This window comes from Crinia signifera, chromosome 5 (assembly GCF_055691185.1).
Source record: "Crinia signifera chromosome 5, ASM5569118v1, whole genome shotgun sequence".
Taxonomy (NCBI): Eukaryota; Metazoa; Chordata; class Amphibia; order Anura; family Myobatrachidae; genus Crinia; species Crinia signifera.
Genome location: NC_139221.1, coordinates 161,251,151 through 161,263,502, shown reverse-complemented (window position 1 = coordinate 161,263,502; position 12,352 = coordinate 161,251,151). Strand labels below are relative to the sequence as shown.

Below are 12,352 nucleotides of genomic sequence, written 5' to 3'. Positions count from 1 at the left end.
TCATCTTACTGTCATTGTAGATGGTAGAGTTGCAACAAACAACATATTCTTTTAATCAGACTACAATAATGATATAAGACTTTACATATTAAAATAGTGCATTATAAGACACATTAGTGTCAGTTTTCCTTATGCCACATTTTATATCTACTATCTTAACATAATTTTAGAAAAAATTAAATGAATTATTTTCCAATTTTGAGAAAATGATACAGTAAAACCTAGATATGAATTTTCTTAGCAAATTACACCTACGAATACATAAATCTTGCCAATAACACCAATGCGCGATACAAATCATTTCTTTTTGCTGAGCATTTAACTTCTATCAAGTACCTTATTGAAGTATTGAATGCAGTAAAATAGTGGAATTCAAAAATAAATTAAATCAAGATGGGGAGACAGAGACAATAAGTGTATTGACATTTTTAACTGATGGTAAAATATATCAGTGAAAGGCCAAATTTTCAGGGCATATTGTGTGCTCCAGTGGCGCAATCGGTCAGCGCGCGGTACTTATAAGACAGTATCTGTTGAGCAATGCCGAGGTTGTGAGTTCAAGCCTCACCTGGAGCAGGAATATTTAGCTTTTTTTTCTTTTAATGATATCATCAGTCATTCATCTTCTGCTCTCGGAACATTTTTTATATGTAAGGATATTATGAAAAAGTAAAGCAAGAACATGAAATGCTAAGCAAACAGTAAGCCCCAGTGGCCTAATGGATAAGGCACTGGCCTCCTAAGCCAGGGATTGTGGGTTCAAGTCCCATCTGGGGTGTTTGTATTTATATCAACCATCTCAGCATTAGGGGTGGTTCTTTTAACCTTGCTTCACCTGGATGCTGGATTTGCACAACAGTCCTGTTGAGTTGTGCTTGTTAATTGTTGCCACAGTAGCTACAAAATGACATTTATCATGATAACATTGTGGATTAGTGTCCTTAAAAGGTTTTTCTATAATTGAGGACCAAGGTTTAAAGACCCATCTTGGATGCATATTCCTTTGTTGCTCATTAGTCTTCACAAAAAATGATTCTTTTTTCAATGCTTGTGATTTTGTTCTTACAAGAAATCTCCATTTACCTCAACATTTCTGTAGAGTTTGTCTTGCAAATAAGTACCAGAGTGGCTGAAATATGACATTATCTAAGGCAATTGCTGATGGGAATCTTGAAGTCCTTTCTTGCATGTTGGAAGAATGGTATTTTTGATTTTATCATATTTCTTCTGCCACTCATCTTACTGTCATTGTAGATGGTAGAGTTGCAACAAACAACATATTCTTTTAATCAGACTACAATAATGATATAAGACTTTACATATTAAAATAGTGCATTATAAGACACATTAGTGTCAGTTTTCCTTATGCCACATTTTATATCTACTATCTTAACATAATTTTAGAAAAAATTAAATGAATTATTTTCCAATTTTGAGAAAATGATACAGTAAAACCTAGATATGAATTTTCTTAGCAAATTACACCTACGAATACATAAATCTAGCCAATAACACCAATGCGCGATACAAATCATTTCTTTATGCTGAGCATTTAACTTCTGTCAAGTACCTTATTGAAGTATTGAATGCAGTAAAATAGTGGAATTCAAATAGAAATTAAATCAAGATGGGGAGACAGAGACAATAAGTGTATTGACATTTTTAACTGATGGTAAAATATATCAGTGAAAGGCCAAATTTTCAGGGCATACTGTGTGCTCCAGTGGCGCAATCGGTCAGCGCGCGGTACTTATAAGACAGTATCTGTTGAGCAATGCCGAGGTTGTGAGTTCAAGCCTCACCTGGAGCAGGAATATTTAGCTTTTTTTTCTTTTAATGATATCATCAGTCATTCATCTTCTGCTCTCGGAACATTTTTTATATGTAAGGATATTATGAAAAAGTAAAGCAAGAACATGAAATGCTAAGCAAACAGTAAGCCCCAGTGGCCTAATGGATAAGGCACTGGCCTCCTAAGCCAGGAAATGTGGGTTCAAGTCCCATCTGAGGTGTTTGTATTTATATCAACCATCTCAGCATTAGGGGTGGTTCTTTTAGCCTTGCTTCACCTGGATGCTGGATTTGCACAACAGTCCTGTTGAGTTGTGCTTGTTAATTGTTGCCACAGTAGCTACAAAATGACATTTATCATGATAACATTGTGGATTAGTGTCCTTAAAAGGTTTTTCTATAATTGAGGACCAAGGTTTAAAGACCCATCTTGGATGCATATTCCTTTGTTGCTCATTAGTCTTCACAAAAAATGATTCTTTTTTCAATGCTTGTGATTTTGTTCTTACAAGAAATCTCCATTTACCTCAACATTTCTGTAGAGTTTGTCTTGCAAATAAGTACCAGAGTGGCTGAAATATGACATTATCTAAGGCAATTGCTGATGGGAATCTTGAAGTCCTTTCTTGCATGTTGGAAGAATGGTATTTTTGATTTTATCATATTTCTTCTGCCACTCATCTTACTGTCATTGTAGATGGTAGAGTTGCAACAAACAACATATTCTTTTAATCAGACTACAATAATGATATAAGACTTTACATATTAAAATAGTGCATTATAAGACACATTAGTGTCAGTTTTCCTTATGCCACATTTTATATCTACTATCTTAACATAATTTTAGAAAAAATTAAATGAATTATTTTCCAATTTTGAGAAAATGATACAGTAAAACCTAGATATGAATTTTCTTAGCAAATTACACCTACGAATACATAAATCTTGCCAATAACACCAATGCGCGATACAAATCATTTCTTTTTGCTGAGCATTTAACTTCTATCAAGTACCTTATTGAAGTATTGAATGCAGTAAAATAGTGGAATTCAAAAATAAATTAAATCAAGATGGGGAGACAGAGACAATAAGTGTATTGACATTTTTAACTGATGGTAAAATATATCAGTGAAAGGCCAAATTTTCAGGGCATACTGTGTGCTCCAGTGGCGCAATCGGTCAGCGCGCGGTACTTATAAGACAGTATCTGTTGAGCAATGCCGAGGTTGTGAGTTCAAGCCTCACCTGGAGCAGGAATATTTAGCTTTTTTTTCTTTTAATGATATCATCAGTCATTCATCTTCTGCTCTCGGAACATTTTTTATATGTAAGGATATTATGAAAAAGTAAAGCAAGAACATGAAATGCTAAGGAAACAGTAAGCCCCAGTGGCCTAATGGATAAGGCACTGGCCTCCTAAGCCAGGGATTGTGGGTTCAAGTCCCATCTGGGGTGTTTGTATTTATATCAACCATCTCAGCATTAGGGGTGGTTCTTTTAGCCTTGCTTCACCTGGATGCTGGATTTGCACAACAGTCCTGTTGAGTTGTGCTTGTTAATTGTTGCCACAGTAGCTACAAAATGACATTTATCATGATAACATTGTGGATTAGTGTCCTTAAAAGGTTTTTCTATAATTGAGGACCAAGGTTTAAAGACCCATCTTGGATGCATATTCCTTTGTTGCTCATTAGTCTTCACAAAAAATGATTCTTTTTTCAATGCTTGTGATTTTGTTCTTACAAGAAATCTCCATTTACCTCAACATTTCTGTAGAGTTTGTCTTGCAAATAAGTACCAGAGTGGCTGAAATATGACATTATCTAAGGCAATTGCTGATGGGAATCTTGAAGTCCTTTCTTGCATGTTGGAAGAATGGTATTTTTGATTTTATCATATTTCTTCTGCCACTCATCTTACTGTCATTGTAGATGGTAGAGTTGCAACAAACAACATATTCTTTTAATCAGACTACAATAATGATATAAGACTTTACATATTAAAATAGTGCATTATAAGACACATTAGTGTCAGTTTTCCTTATGCCACATTTTATATCTACTATCTTAACATAATTTTAGAAAAAATTAAATGAATTATTTTCCAATTTTGAGAAAATGATACAGTAAAACCTAGATATGAATTTTCTTAGCAAATTACACCTACGAATACATAAATCTAGCCAATAACACCAATGCGCGATACAAATCATTTCTTTATGCTGAGCATTTAACTTCTGTCAAGTACCTTATTGAAGTATTGAATGCAGTAAAATAGTGGAATTCAAAAAGAAATTAAATCAAGATGGGGAGACAGAGACAATAAGTGTATTGACATTTTTAACTGATGGTAAAATATATCAGTGAAAGGCCAAATTTTCAGGGCATACTGTGTGCTCCAGTGGCGCAATCGGTCAGCGCGCGGTACTTATAAGACAGTATCTGTTGAGCAATGCCGAGGTTGTGAGTTCAAGCCTCACCTGGAGCAGGAATATTTAGCTTTTTTTTCTTTTAATGATATCATCAGTCATTCATCTTCTGCTCTCGGAACATTTTTTATATGTAAGGATATTATGAAAAAGTAAAGCAAGAACATGAAATGCTAAGCAAACAGTAAGCCCCAGTGGCCTAATGGATAAGGCACTGGCCTCCTAAGCCAGGGATTGTGGGTTCAAGTCCCATCTGGGGTGTTTGTATTTATATCAACCATCTCAGCATTAGGGGTGGTTCTTTTAGCCTTGCTTCACCTGGATGCTGGATTTGCACAACAGTCCTGTTGAGTTGTGCTTGTTAATTGTTGCCACAGTAGCTACAAAATGACATTTATCATGATAACATTGTGGATTAGTGTCCTTAAAAGGTTTTTCTATAATTGAGGACCAAGGTTTAAAGACCCATCTTGGATGCATATTCCTTTGTTGCTCATTAGTCTTCACAAAAAATGATTCTTTTTTCAATGCTTGTGATTTTGTTCTTACAAGAAATCTCCATTTACCTCAACATTTCTGTAGAGTTTGTCTTGCAAATAAGTACCAGAGTGGCTGAAATATGACATTATCTAAGGCAATTGCTGATGGGAATCTTGAAGTCCTTTCTTGCATGTTGGAAGAATGGTATTTTTGATTTTATCATATTTCTTCTGCCACTCATCTTACTGTCATTGTAGATGGTAGAGTTGCAACAAACAACATATTCTTTTAATCAGACTACAATAATGATATAAGACTTTACATATTAAAATAGTGCATTATAAGACACATTAGTGTCAGTTTTCCTTATGCCACATTTTATATCTACTATCTTAACATAATTTTAGAAAAAATTAAATGAATTATTTTCCAATTTTGAGAAAATGATACAGTAAAACCTAGATATGAATTTTCTTAGCAAATTACACCTACGAATACATAAATCTAGCCAATAACACCAATGCGCGATACAAATCATTTCTTTATGCTGAGCATTTAACTTCTGTCAAGTACCTTATTGAAGTATTGAATGCAGTAAAATAGTGGAATTCAAAAAGAAATTAAATCAAGATGGGGAGACAGAGACAATAAGTGTATTGACATTTTTAACTGATGGTAAAATATATCAGTGAAAGGCCAAATTTTCAGGGCATACTGTGTGCTCCAGTGGCGCAATCGGTCAGCGCGCGGTACTTATAAGACAGTATCTGTTGAGCAATGCCGAGGTTGTGAGTTCAAGCCTCACCTGGAGCAGGAATATTTAGCTTTTTTTTCTTTTAATGATATCATCAGTCATTCATCTTCTGCTCTCGGAACATTTTTTATATGTAAGGATATTATGAAAAAGTAAAGCAAGAACATGAAATGCTAAGCAAACAGTAAGCCCCAGTGGCCTAATGGATAAGGCACTGGCCTCCTAAGCCAGGGATTGTGGGTTCAAGTCCCATCTGGGGTGTTTGTATTTATATCAACCATCTCAGCATTAGGGGTGGTTCTTTTAGCCTTGCTTCACCTGGATGCTGGATTTGCACAACAGTCCTGTTGAGTTGTGCTTGTTAATTGTTGCCACAGTAGCTACAAAATGACATTTATCATGATAACATTGTGGATTAGTGTCCTTAAAAGGTTTTTCTATAATTGAGGACCAAGGTTTAAAGACCCATCTTGGATGCATATTCCTTTGTTGCTCATTAGTCTTCACAAAAAATGATTCTTTTTTCAATGCTTGTGATTTTGTTCTTACAAGAAATCTCCATTTACCTCAACATTTCTGTAGAGTTTGTCTTGCAAATAAGTACCAGAGTGGCTGAAATATGACATTATCTAAGGCAATTGCTGATGGGAATCTTGAAGTCCTTTCTTGCATGTTGGAAGAATGGTATTTTTGATTTTATCATATTTCTTCTGCCACTCATCTTACTGTCATTGTAGATGGTAGAGTTGCAACAAACAACATATTCTTTTAATCAGACTACAATAATGATATAAGACTTTACATATTAAAATAGTGCATTATAAGACACATTAGTGTCAGTTTTCCTTATGCCACATTTTATATCTACTATCTTAACATAATTTTAGAAAAAATTAAATGAATTATTTTCCAATTTTGAGAAAATGATACAGTAAAACCTAGATATGAATTTTCTTAGCAAATTACACCTACGAATACATAAATCTAGCCAATAACACCAATGCGCGATACAAATCATTTCTTTATGCTGAGCATTTAACTTCTGTCAAGTACCTTATTGAAGTATTGAATGCAGTAAAATAGTGGAATTCAAAAAGAAATTAAATCAAGATGGGGAGACAGAGACAATAAGTGTATTGACATTTTTAACTGATGGTAAAATATATCAGTGAAAGGCCAAATTTTCAGGGCATACTGTGTGCTCCAGTGGCGCAATCGGTCAGCGCGCGGTACTTATAAGACAGTATCTGTTGAGCAATGCCGAGGTTGTGAGTTCAAGCCTCACCTGGAGCAGGAATATTTAGCTTTTTTTTCTTTTAATGATATCATCAGTCATTCATCTTCTGCTCTCGGAACATTTTTTATATGTAAGGATATTATGAAAAAGTAAAGCAAGAACATGAAATGCTAAGCAAACAGTAAGCCCCAGTGGCCTAATGGATAAGGCACTGGCCTCCTAAGCCAGGGATTGTGGGTTCAAGTCCCATCTGGGGTGTTTGTATTTATATCAACCATCTCAGCATTAGGGGTGGTTCTTTTAGCCTTGCTTCACCTGGATGCTGGATTTGCACAACAGTCCTGTTGAGTTGTGCTTGTTAATTGTTGCCACAGTAGCTACAAAATGACATTTATCATGATAACATTGTGGATTAGTGTCCTTAAAAGGTTTTTCTATAATTGAGGACCAAGGTTTAAAGACCCATCTTGGATGCATATTCCTTTGTTGCTCATTAGTCTTCACAAAAAATGATTCTTTTTTCAATGCTTGTGATTTTGTTCTTACAAGAAATCTCCATTTACCTCAACATTTCTGTAGAGTTTGTCTTGCAAATAAGTACCAGAGTGGCTGAAATATGACATTATCTAAGGCAATTGCTGATGGGAATCTTGAAGTCCTTTCTTGCATGTTGGAAGAATGGTATTTTTGATTTTATCATATTTCTTCTGCCACTCATCTTACTGTCATTGTAGATGGTAGAGTTGCAACAAACAACATATTCTTTTAATCAGACTACAATAATGATATAAGACTTTACATATTAAAATAGTGCATTATAAGACACATTAGTGTCAGTTTTCCTTATGCCACATTTTATATCTACTATCTTAACATAATTTTAGAAAAAATTAAATGAATTATTTTCCAATTTTGAGAAAATGATACAGTAAAACCTAGATATGAATTTTCTTAGCAAATTACACCTACGAATACATAAATCTTGCCAATAACACCAATGCGCGATACAAATCATTTCTTTTTGCTGAGCATTTAACTTCTATCAAGTACCTTATTGAAGTATTGAATGCAGTAAAATAGTGGAATTCAAAAATAAATTAAATCAAGATGGGGAGACAGAGACAATAAGTGTATTGACATTTTTAACTGATGGTAAAATATATCAGTGAAAGGCCAAATTTTCAGGGCATACTGTGTGCTCCAGTGGTGCAATCGGTCAGCTCGCGGTACTTATAAGACAGTATCTGTTGAGCAATGCCGAGGTTGTGAGTTCAAGCCTCACCTGGAGCAGGAATATTTAGCTTTTTTTTCTTTTAATGATATCATCAGTCATTCATCTTCTGCTCTCGGAACATTTTTTATATGTAAGGATATTATGAAAAAGTAAAGCAAGAACATGAAATGCTAAGCAAACAGTAAGCCCCAGTGGCCTAATGGATAAGGCACTGGCCTCCTAAGCCAGGGATTGTGGGTTCAAGTCCCATCTGGGGTGTTTGTATTTATATCAACCATCTCAGCATTAGGGGTGTTTTTTTTAGCCTTGCTTCACCTGGATGCTGGATTTGCACAACAGTCCTGTTGAGTTGTGCTTGTTAATTGTTGCCACAGTAGCTACAAAATGACATTTATCATGATAACATTGTGGATTAGTGTCCTTAAAAGGTTTTTCTATAATTGAGGACCAAGGTTTAAAGACCCATCTTGGATGCATATTCCTTTGTTGCTCATTAGTCTTCACAAAAAATGATTCTTTTTTCAATGCTTGTGATTTTGTTCTTACAAGAAATCTCCATTTACCTCAACATTTCTGTAGAGTTTGTCTTGCAAATAAGTACCAGAGTGGCTGAAATATGACATTATCTAAGGCAATTGCTGATGGGAATCTTGAAGTCCTTTCTTGCATGTTGGAAGAATGGTATTTTTGATTTTATCATATTTCTTCTGCCACTCATCTTACTGTCATTGTAGATGGTAGAGTTGCAACAAACAACATATTCTTTTAATCAGACTACAATAATGATATAAGACTTTACATATTAAAATAGTGCATTATAAGACACATTAGTGTCAGTTTTCCTTATGCCACATTTTATATCTACTATCTTAACATAATTTTAGAAAAAATTAAATGAATTATTTTCCAATTTTGAGAAAATGATACAGTAAAACCTAGATATGAATTTTCTTAGCAAATTACACCTACGAATACATAAATCTAGCCAATAACACCAATGCGCGATACAAATCATTTCTTTATGCTGAGCATTTAACTTCTGTCAAGTACCTTATTGAAGTATTGAATGCAGTAAAATAGTGGAATTCAAAAAGAAATTAAATCAAGATGGGGAGACAGAGACAATAAGTGTATTGGCATTTTTAACTGATGGTAAAATATATCAGTGAAAGGCCAAATTTTCAGGGCATACTGTGTGCTCCAGTGGCGCAATCGGTCAGCGCGCGGTACTTATAAGACAGTATCTGTTGAGCAATGCCGAGGTTGTGAGTTCAAGCCTCACCTGGAGCAGGAATATTTAGCTTTTTTTTCTTTTAATGATATCATTAGTCATTCATCTTCTGCTCTCGGAACATTTTTTATATGTAAGGATATTATGAAAAAGTAAAGCAAGAACATGAAATGCTAAGCAAACAGTAAGCCCCAGTGGCCTAATGGATAAGGCACTGGCCTCCTAAGCCAGGGATTGTGGGTTCAAGTCCCATCTGGGGTGTTTGTATTTATATCAACCATCTCAGCATTAGGGGTGGTTCTTTTAGCCTTGCTTCACCTGGATGCTGGATTTGCACAACAGTCCTGTTGAGTTGTGCTTGTTAATTGTTGCCACAGTAGCTACAAAATGACATTTATCATGATAACATTGTGGATTAGTGTCCTTAAAAGGTTTTTCTATAATTGAGGACCAAGGTTTAAAGACCCATCTTGGATGCATATTCCTTTGTTGCTCATTAGTCTTCACAAAAAATGATTCTTTTTTCAATGCTTGTGATTTTGTTCTTACAAGAAATCTCCATTTACCTCAACATTTCTGTAGAGTTTGTCTTGCAAATAAGTACCAGAGTGGCTGAAATATGACATTATCTAAGGCAATTGCTGATGGGAATCTTGAAGTCCTTTCTTGCATGTTGGAAGAATGGTATTTTTGATTTTATCATATTTCTTCTGCCACTCATCTTACTGTCATTGTAGATGGTAGAGTTGCAACAAACAACATATTCTTTTAATCAGACTACAATAATGATATAAGACTTTACATATTAAAATAGTGCATTATAAGACACATTAGTGTCAGTTTTCCTTATGCCACATTTTATATCTACTATCTTAACATAATTTTAGAAAAAATTAAATGAATTATTTTCCAATTTTGAGAAAATGATACAGTAAAACCTAGATATGAATTTTCTTAGCAAATTACACCTACGAATACATAAATCTAGCCAATAACACCAATGCGCGATACAAATCATTTCTTTATGCTGAGCATTTAACTTCTGTCAAGTACCTTATTGAAGTATTGAATGCAGTAAAATAGTGGAATTCAAAAAGAAATTAAATCAAGATGGGGAGACAGAGACAATAAGTGTATTGACATTTTTAACTGATGGTAAAATATATCAGTGAAAGGCCAAATTTTCAGGGCATACTGTGTGCTCCAGTGGCGCAATCGGTCAGCGCGCGGTACTTATAAGACAGTATCTGTTGAGCAATGCCGAGGTTGTGAGTTCAAGCCTCACCTGGAGCAGGAATATTTAGCTTTTTTTTCTTTTAATGATATCATCAGTCATTCATCTTCTGCTCTCGGAACATTTTTTATATGTAAGGATATTATGAAAAAGTAAAGCAAGAACATGAAATGCTAAGCAAACAGTAAGCCCCAGTGGCCTAATGGATAAGGCACTGGCCTCCTAAGCCAGGGATTGTGGGTTCAAGTCCCATCTGGGGTGTTTGTATTTATATCAACCATCTCAGCATTAGGGGTGGTTCTTTTAGCCTTGCTTCACCTGGATGCTGGATTTGCACAACAGTCCTGTTGAGTTGTGCTTGTTAATTGTTGCCACAGTAGCTACAAAATGACATTTATCATGATAACATTGTGGATTAGTGTCCTTAAAAGGTTTTTCTATAATTGAGGACCAAGGTTTAAAGACCCATCTTGGATGCATATTCCTTTGTTGCTCATTAGTCTTCACAAAAAATGATTCTTTTTTCAATGCTTGTGATTTTGTTCTTACAAGAAATCTCCATTTACCTCAACATTTCTGTAGAGTTTGTCTTGCAAATAAGTACCAGAGTGGCTGAAATATGACATTATCTAAGGCAATTGCTGATGGGAATCTTGAAGTCCTTTCTTGCATGTTGGAAGAATGGTATTTTTGATTTTATCATATTTCTTCTGCCACTCATCTTACTGTCATTGTAGATGGTAGAGTTGCAACAAACAACATATTCTTTTAATCAGACTACAATAATGATATAAGACTTTACATATTAAAATAGTGCATTATAAGACACATTAGTGTCAGTTTTCCTTATGCCACATTTTATATCTACTATCTTAACATAATTTTAGAAAAAATTAAATGAATTATTTTCCAATTTTGAGAAAATGATACAGTAAAACCTAGATATGAATTTTCTTAGCAAATTACACCTACGAATACATAAATCTTGCCAATAACACCAATGCGCGATACAAATCATTTCTTTTTGCTGAGCATTTAACTTCTATCAAGTACCTTATTGAAGTATTGAATGCAGTAAAATAGTGGAATTCAAAAATAAATTAAATCAAGATGGGGAGACAGAGACAATAAGTGTATTGACATTTTTAACTGATGGTAAAATATATCAGTGAAAGGCCAAATTTTCAGGGCATATTGTGTGCTCCAGTGGCGCAATCGGTCAGCGCGCGGTACTTATAAGACAGTATCTGTTGAGCAATGCCGAGGTTGTGAGTTCAAGCCTCACCTGGAGCAGGAATATTTAGCTTTTTTTTCTTTTAATGATATCATCAGTCATTCATCTTCTGCTCTCGGAACATTTTTTATATGTAAGGATATTATGAAAAAGTAAAGCAAGAACATGAAATGCTAAGCAAACAGTAAGCCCCAGTGGCCTAATGGATAAGGCACTGGCCTCCTAAGCCAGGGATTGTGGGTTCAAGTCCCATCTGGGGTGTTTGTATTTATATCAACCATCTCAGCATTAGGGGTGGTTCTTTTAGCCTTGCTTCACCTGGATGCTGGATTTGCACAACAGTCCTGTTGAGTTGTGCTTGTTAATTGTTGCCACAGTAGCTACAAAATGACATTTATCATGATAACATTGTGGATTAGTGTCCTTAAAAGGTTTTTCTATAATTGAGGACCAAGGTTTAAAGACCCATCTTGGATGCATATTCCTTTGTTGCTCATTAGTCTTCACAAAAAATGATTCTTTTTTCAATGCTTGTGATTTTGTTCTTACAAGAAATCTCCATTTACCTCAACATTTCTGTAGAGTTTGTCTTGCAAATAAGTACCAGAGTGGCTGAAATATGACATTATCTAAGGCAATTGCTGATGGGAATCTTGAAGTCCTTTCTTGCATGTTGGAAGAATGGTATTTTTGATTTTATCATATTTCTTCTGCCACTCATCTTACTGT

At 34.8% G+C, this 12,352-nt stretch overlaps 20 non-coding genes across 20 annotated transcripts; all 20 read left to right on the top strand.

The window, feature by feature from the left end:
- The first annotated feature begins 483 nt into the window (after positions 1-483).
- TRNAI-UAU (transfer RNA isoleucine (anticodon UAU)) lies at positions 484-576 on the top strand. The gene is given in 2 exon segments: positions 484-521; positions 541-576. It is a non-coding gene; the product is annotated as a tRNA-Ile (tRNA).
- A 129-nt stretch (positions 577-705) lies between these two features.
- Positions 706-778, top strand: TRNAR-CCU (transfer RNA arginine (anticodon CCU)). The gene has a single exon. It is a non-coding gene; the product is annotated as a tRNA-Arg (tRNA).
- Positions 779-1,717: 939 nt separating this feature from the next.
- TRNAI-UAU (transfer RNA isoleucine (anticodon UAU)) lies at positions 1,718-1,810 on the top strand. The gene is given in 2 exon segments: positions 1,718-1,755; positions 1,775-1,810. It is a non-coding gene; the product is annotated as a tRNA-Ile (tRNA).
- Positions 1,811-1,939: 129 nt separating this feature from the next.
- On the top strand, positions 1,940-2,012 carry TRNAR-CCU (transfer RNA arginine (anticodon CCU)). Its single transcript has one exon. It is a non-coding gene; the product is annotated as a tRNA-Arg (tRNA).
- A 939-nt stretch (positions 2,013-2,951) lies between these two features.
- TRNAI-UAU (transfer RNA isoleucine (anticodon UAU)) lies at positions 2,952-3,044 on the top strand. Its single transcript is given in 2 exon segments — positions 2,952-2,989; positions 3,009-3,044. It is a non-coding gene; the product is annotated as a tRNA-Ile (tRNA).
- Positions 3,045-3,173: 129 nt separating this feature from the next.
- TRNAR-CCU (transfer RNA arginine (anticodon CCU)) lies at positions 3,174-3,246 on the top strand. Its single transcript has one exon. It is a non-coding gene; the product is annotated as a tRNA-Arg (tRNA).
- A 939-nt stretch (positions 3,247-4,185) lies between these two features.
- Positions 4,186-4,278, top strand: TRNAI-UAU (transfer RNA isoleucine (anticodon UAU)). Its single transcript is given in 2 exon segments — positions 4,186-4,223; positions 4,243-4,278. It is a non-coding gene; the product is annotated as a tRNA-Ile (tRNA).
- A 129-nt stretch (positions 4,279-4,407) lies between these two features.
- On the top strand, positions 4,408-4,480 carry TRNAR-CCU (transfer RNA arginine (anticodon CCU)). Its single transcript has one exon. It is a non-coding gene; the product is annotated as a tRNA-Arg (tRNA).
- A 939-nt stretch (positions 4,481-5,419) lies between these two features.
- TRNAI-UAU (transfer RNA isoleucine (anticodon UAU)) lies at positions 5,420-5,512 on the top strand. Its single transcript is given in 2 exon segments — positions 5,420-5,457; positions 5,477-5,512. It is a non-coding gene; the product is annotated as a tRNA-Ile (tRNA).
- Positions 5,513-5,641: 129 nt separating this feature from the next.
- TRNAR-CCU (transfer RNA arginine (anticodon CCU)) lies at positions 5,642-5,714 on the top strand. Its single transcript has one exon. It is a non-coding gene; the product is annotated as a tRNA-Arg (tRNA).
- A 939-nt stretch (positions 5,715-6,653) lies between these two features.
- Positions 6,654-6,746, top strand: TRNAI-UAU (transfer RNA isoleucine (anticodon UAU)). The gene is given in 2 exon segments: positions 6,654-6,691; positions 6,711-6,746. It is a non-coding gene; the product is annotated as a tRNA-Ile (tRNA).
- Positions 6,747-6,875: 129 nt separating this feature from the next.
- On the top strand, positions 6,876-6,948 carry TRNAR-CCU (transfer RNA arginine (anticodon CCU)). The gene has a single exon. It is a non-coding gene; the product is annotated as a tRNA-Arg (tRNA).
- Positions 6,949-7,887: 939 nt separating this feature from the next.
- TRNAI-UAU (transfer RNA isoleucine (anticodon UAU)) lies at positions 7,888-7,980 on the top strand. Its single transcript is given in 2 exon segments — positions 7,888-7,925; positions 7,945-7,980. It is a non-coding gene; the product is annotated as a tRNA-Ile (tRNA).
- A 129-nt stretch (positions 7,981-8,109) lies between these two features.
- Positions 8,110-8,182, top strand: TRNAR-CCU (transfer RNA arginine (anticodon CCU)). The gene has a single exon. It is a non-coding gene; the product is annotated as a tRNA-Arg (tRNA).
- Positions 8,183-9,121: 939 nt separating this feature from the next.
- On the top strand, positions 9,122-9,214 carry TRNAI-UAU (transfer RNA isoleucine (anticodon UAU)). Its single transcript is given in 2 exon segments — positions 9,122-9,159; positions 9,179-9,214. It is a non-coding gene; the product is annotated as a tRNA-Ile (tRNA).
- A 129-nt stretch (positions 9,215-9,343) lies between these two features.
- On the top strand, positions 9,344-9,416 carry TRNAR-CCU (transfer RNA arginine (anticodon CCU)). Its single transcript has one exon. It is a non-coding gene; the product is annotated as a tRNA-Arg (tRNA).
- A 939-nt stretch (positions 9,417-10,355) lies between these two features.
- TRNAI-UAU (transfer RNA isoleucine (anticodon UAU)) lies at positions 10,356-10,448 on the top strand. Its single transcript is given in 2 exon segments — positions 10,356-10,393; positions 10,413-10,448. It is a non-coding gene; the product is annotated as a tRNA-Ile (tRNA).
- Positions 10,449-10,577: 129 nt separating this feature from the next.
- Positions 10,578-10,650, top strand: TRNAR-CCU (transfer RNA arginine (anticodon CCU)). Its single transcript has one exon. It is a non-coding gene; the product is annotated as a tRNA-Arg (tRNA).
- A 939-nt stretch (positions 10,651-11,589) lies between these two features.
- Positions 11,590-11,682, top strand: TRNAI-UAU (transfer RNA isoleucine (anticodon UAU)). The gene is given in 2 exon segments: positions 11,590-11,627; positions 11,647-11,682. It is a non-coding gene; the product is annotated as a tRNA-Ile (tRNA).
- A 129-nt stretch (positions 11,683-11,811) lies between these two features.
- On the top strand, positions 11,812-11,884 carry TRNAR-CCU (transfer RNA arginine (anticodon CCU)). The gene has a single exon. It is a non-coding gene; the product is annotated as a tRNA-Arg (tRNA).
- The last annotated feature ends 468 nt before the right edge of the window (positions 11,885-12,352 follow it).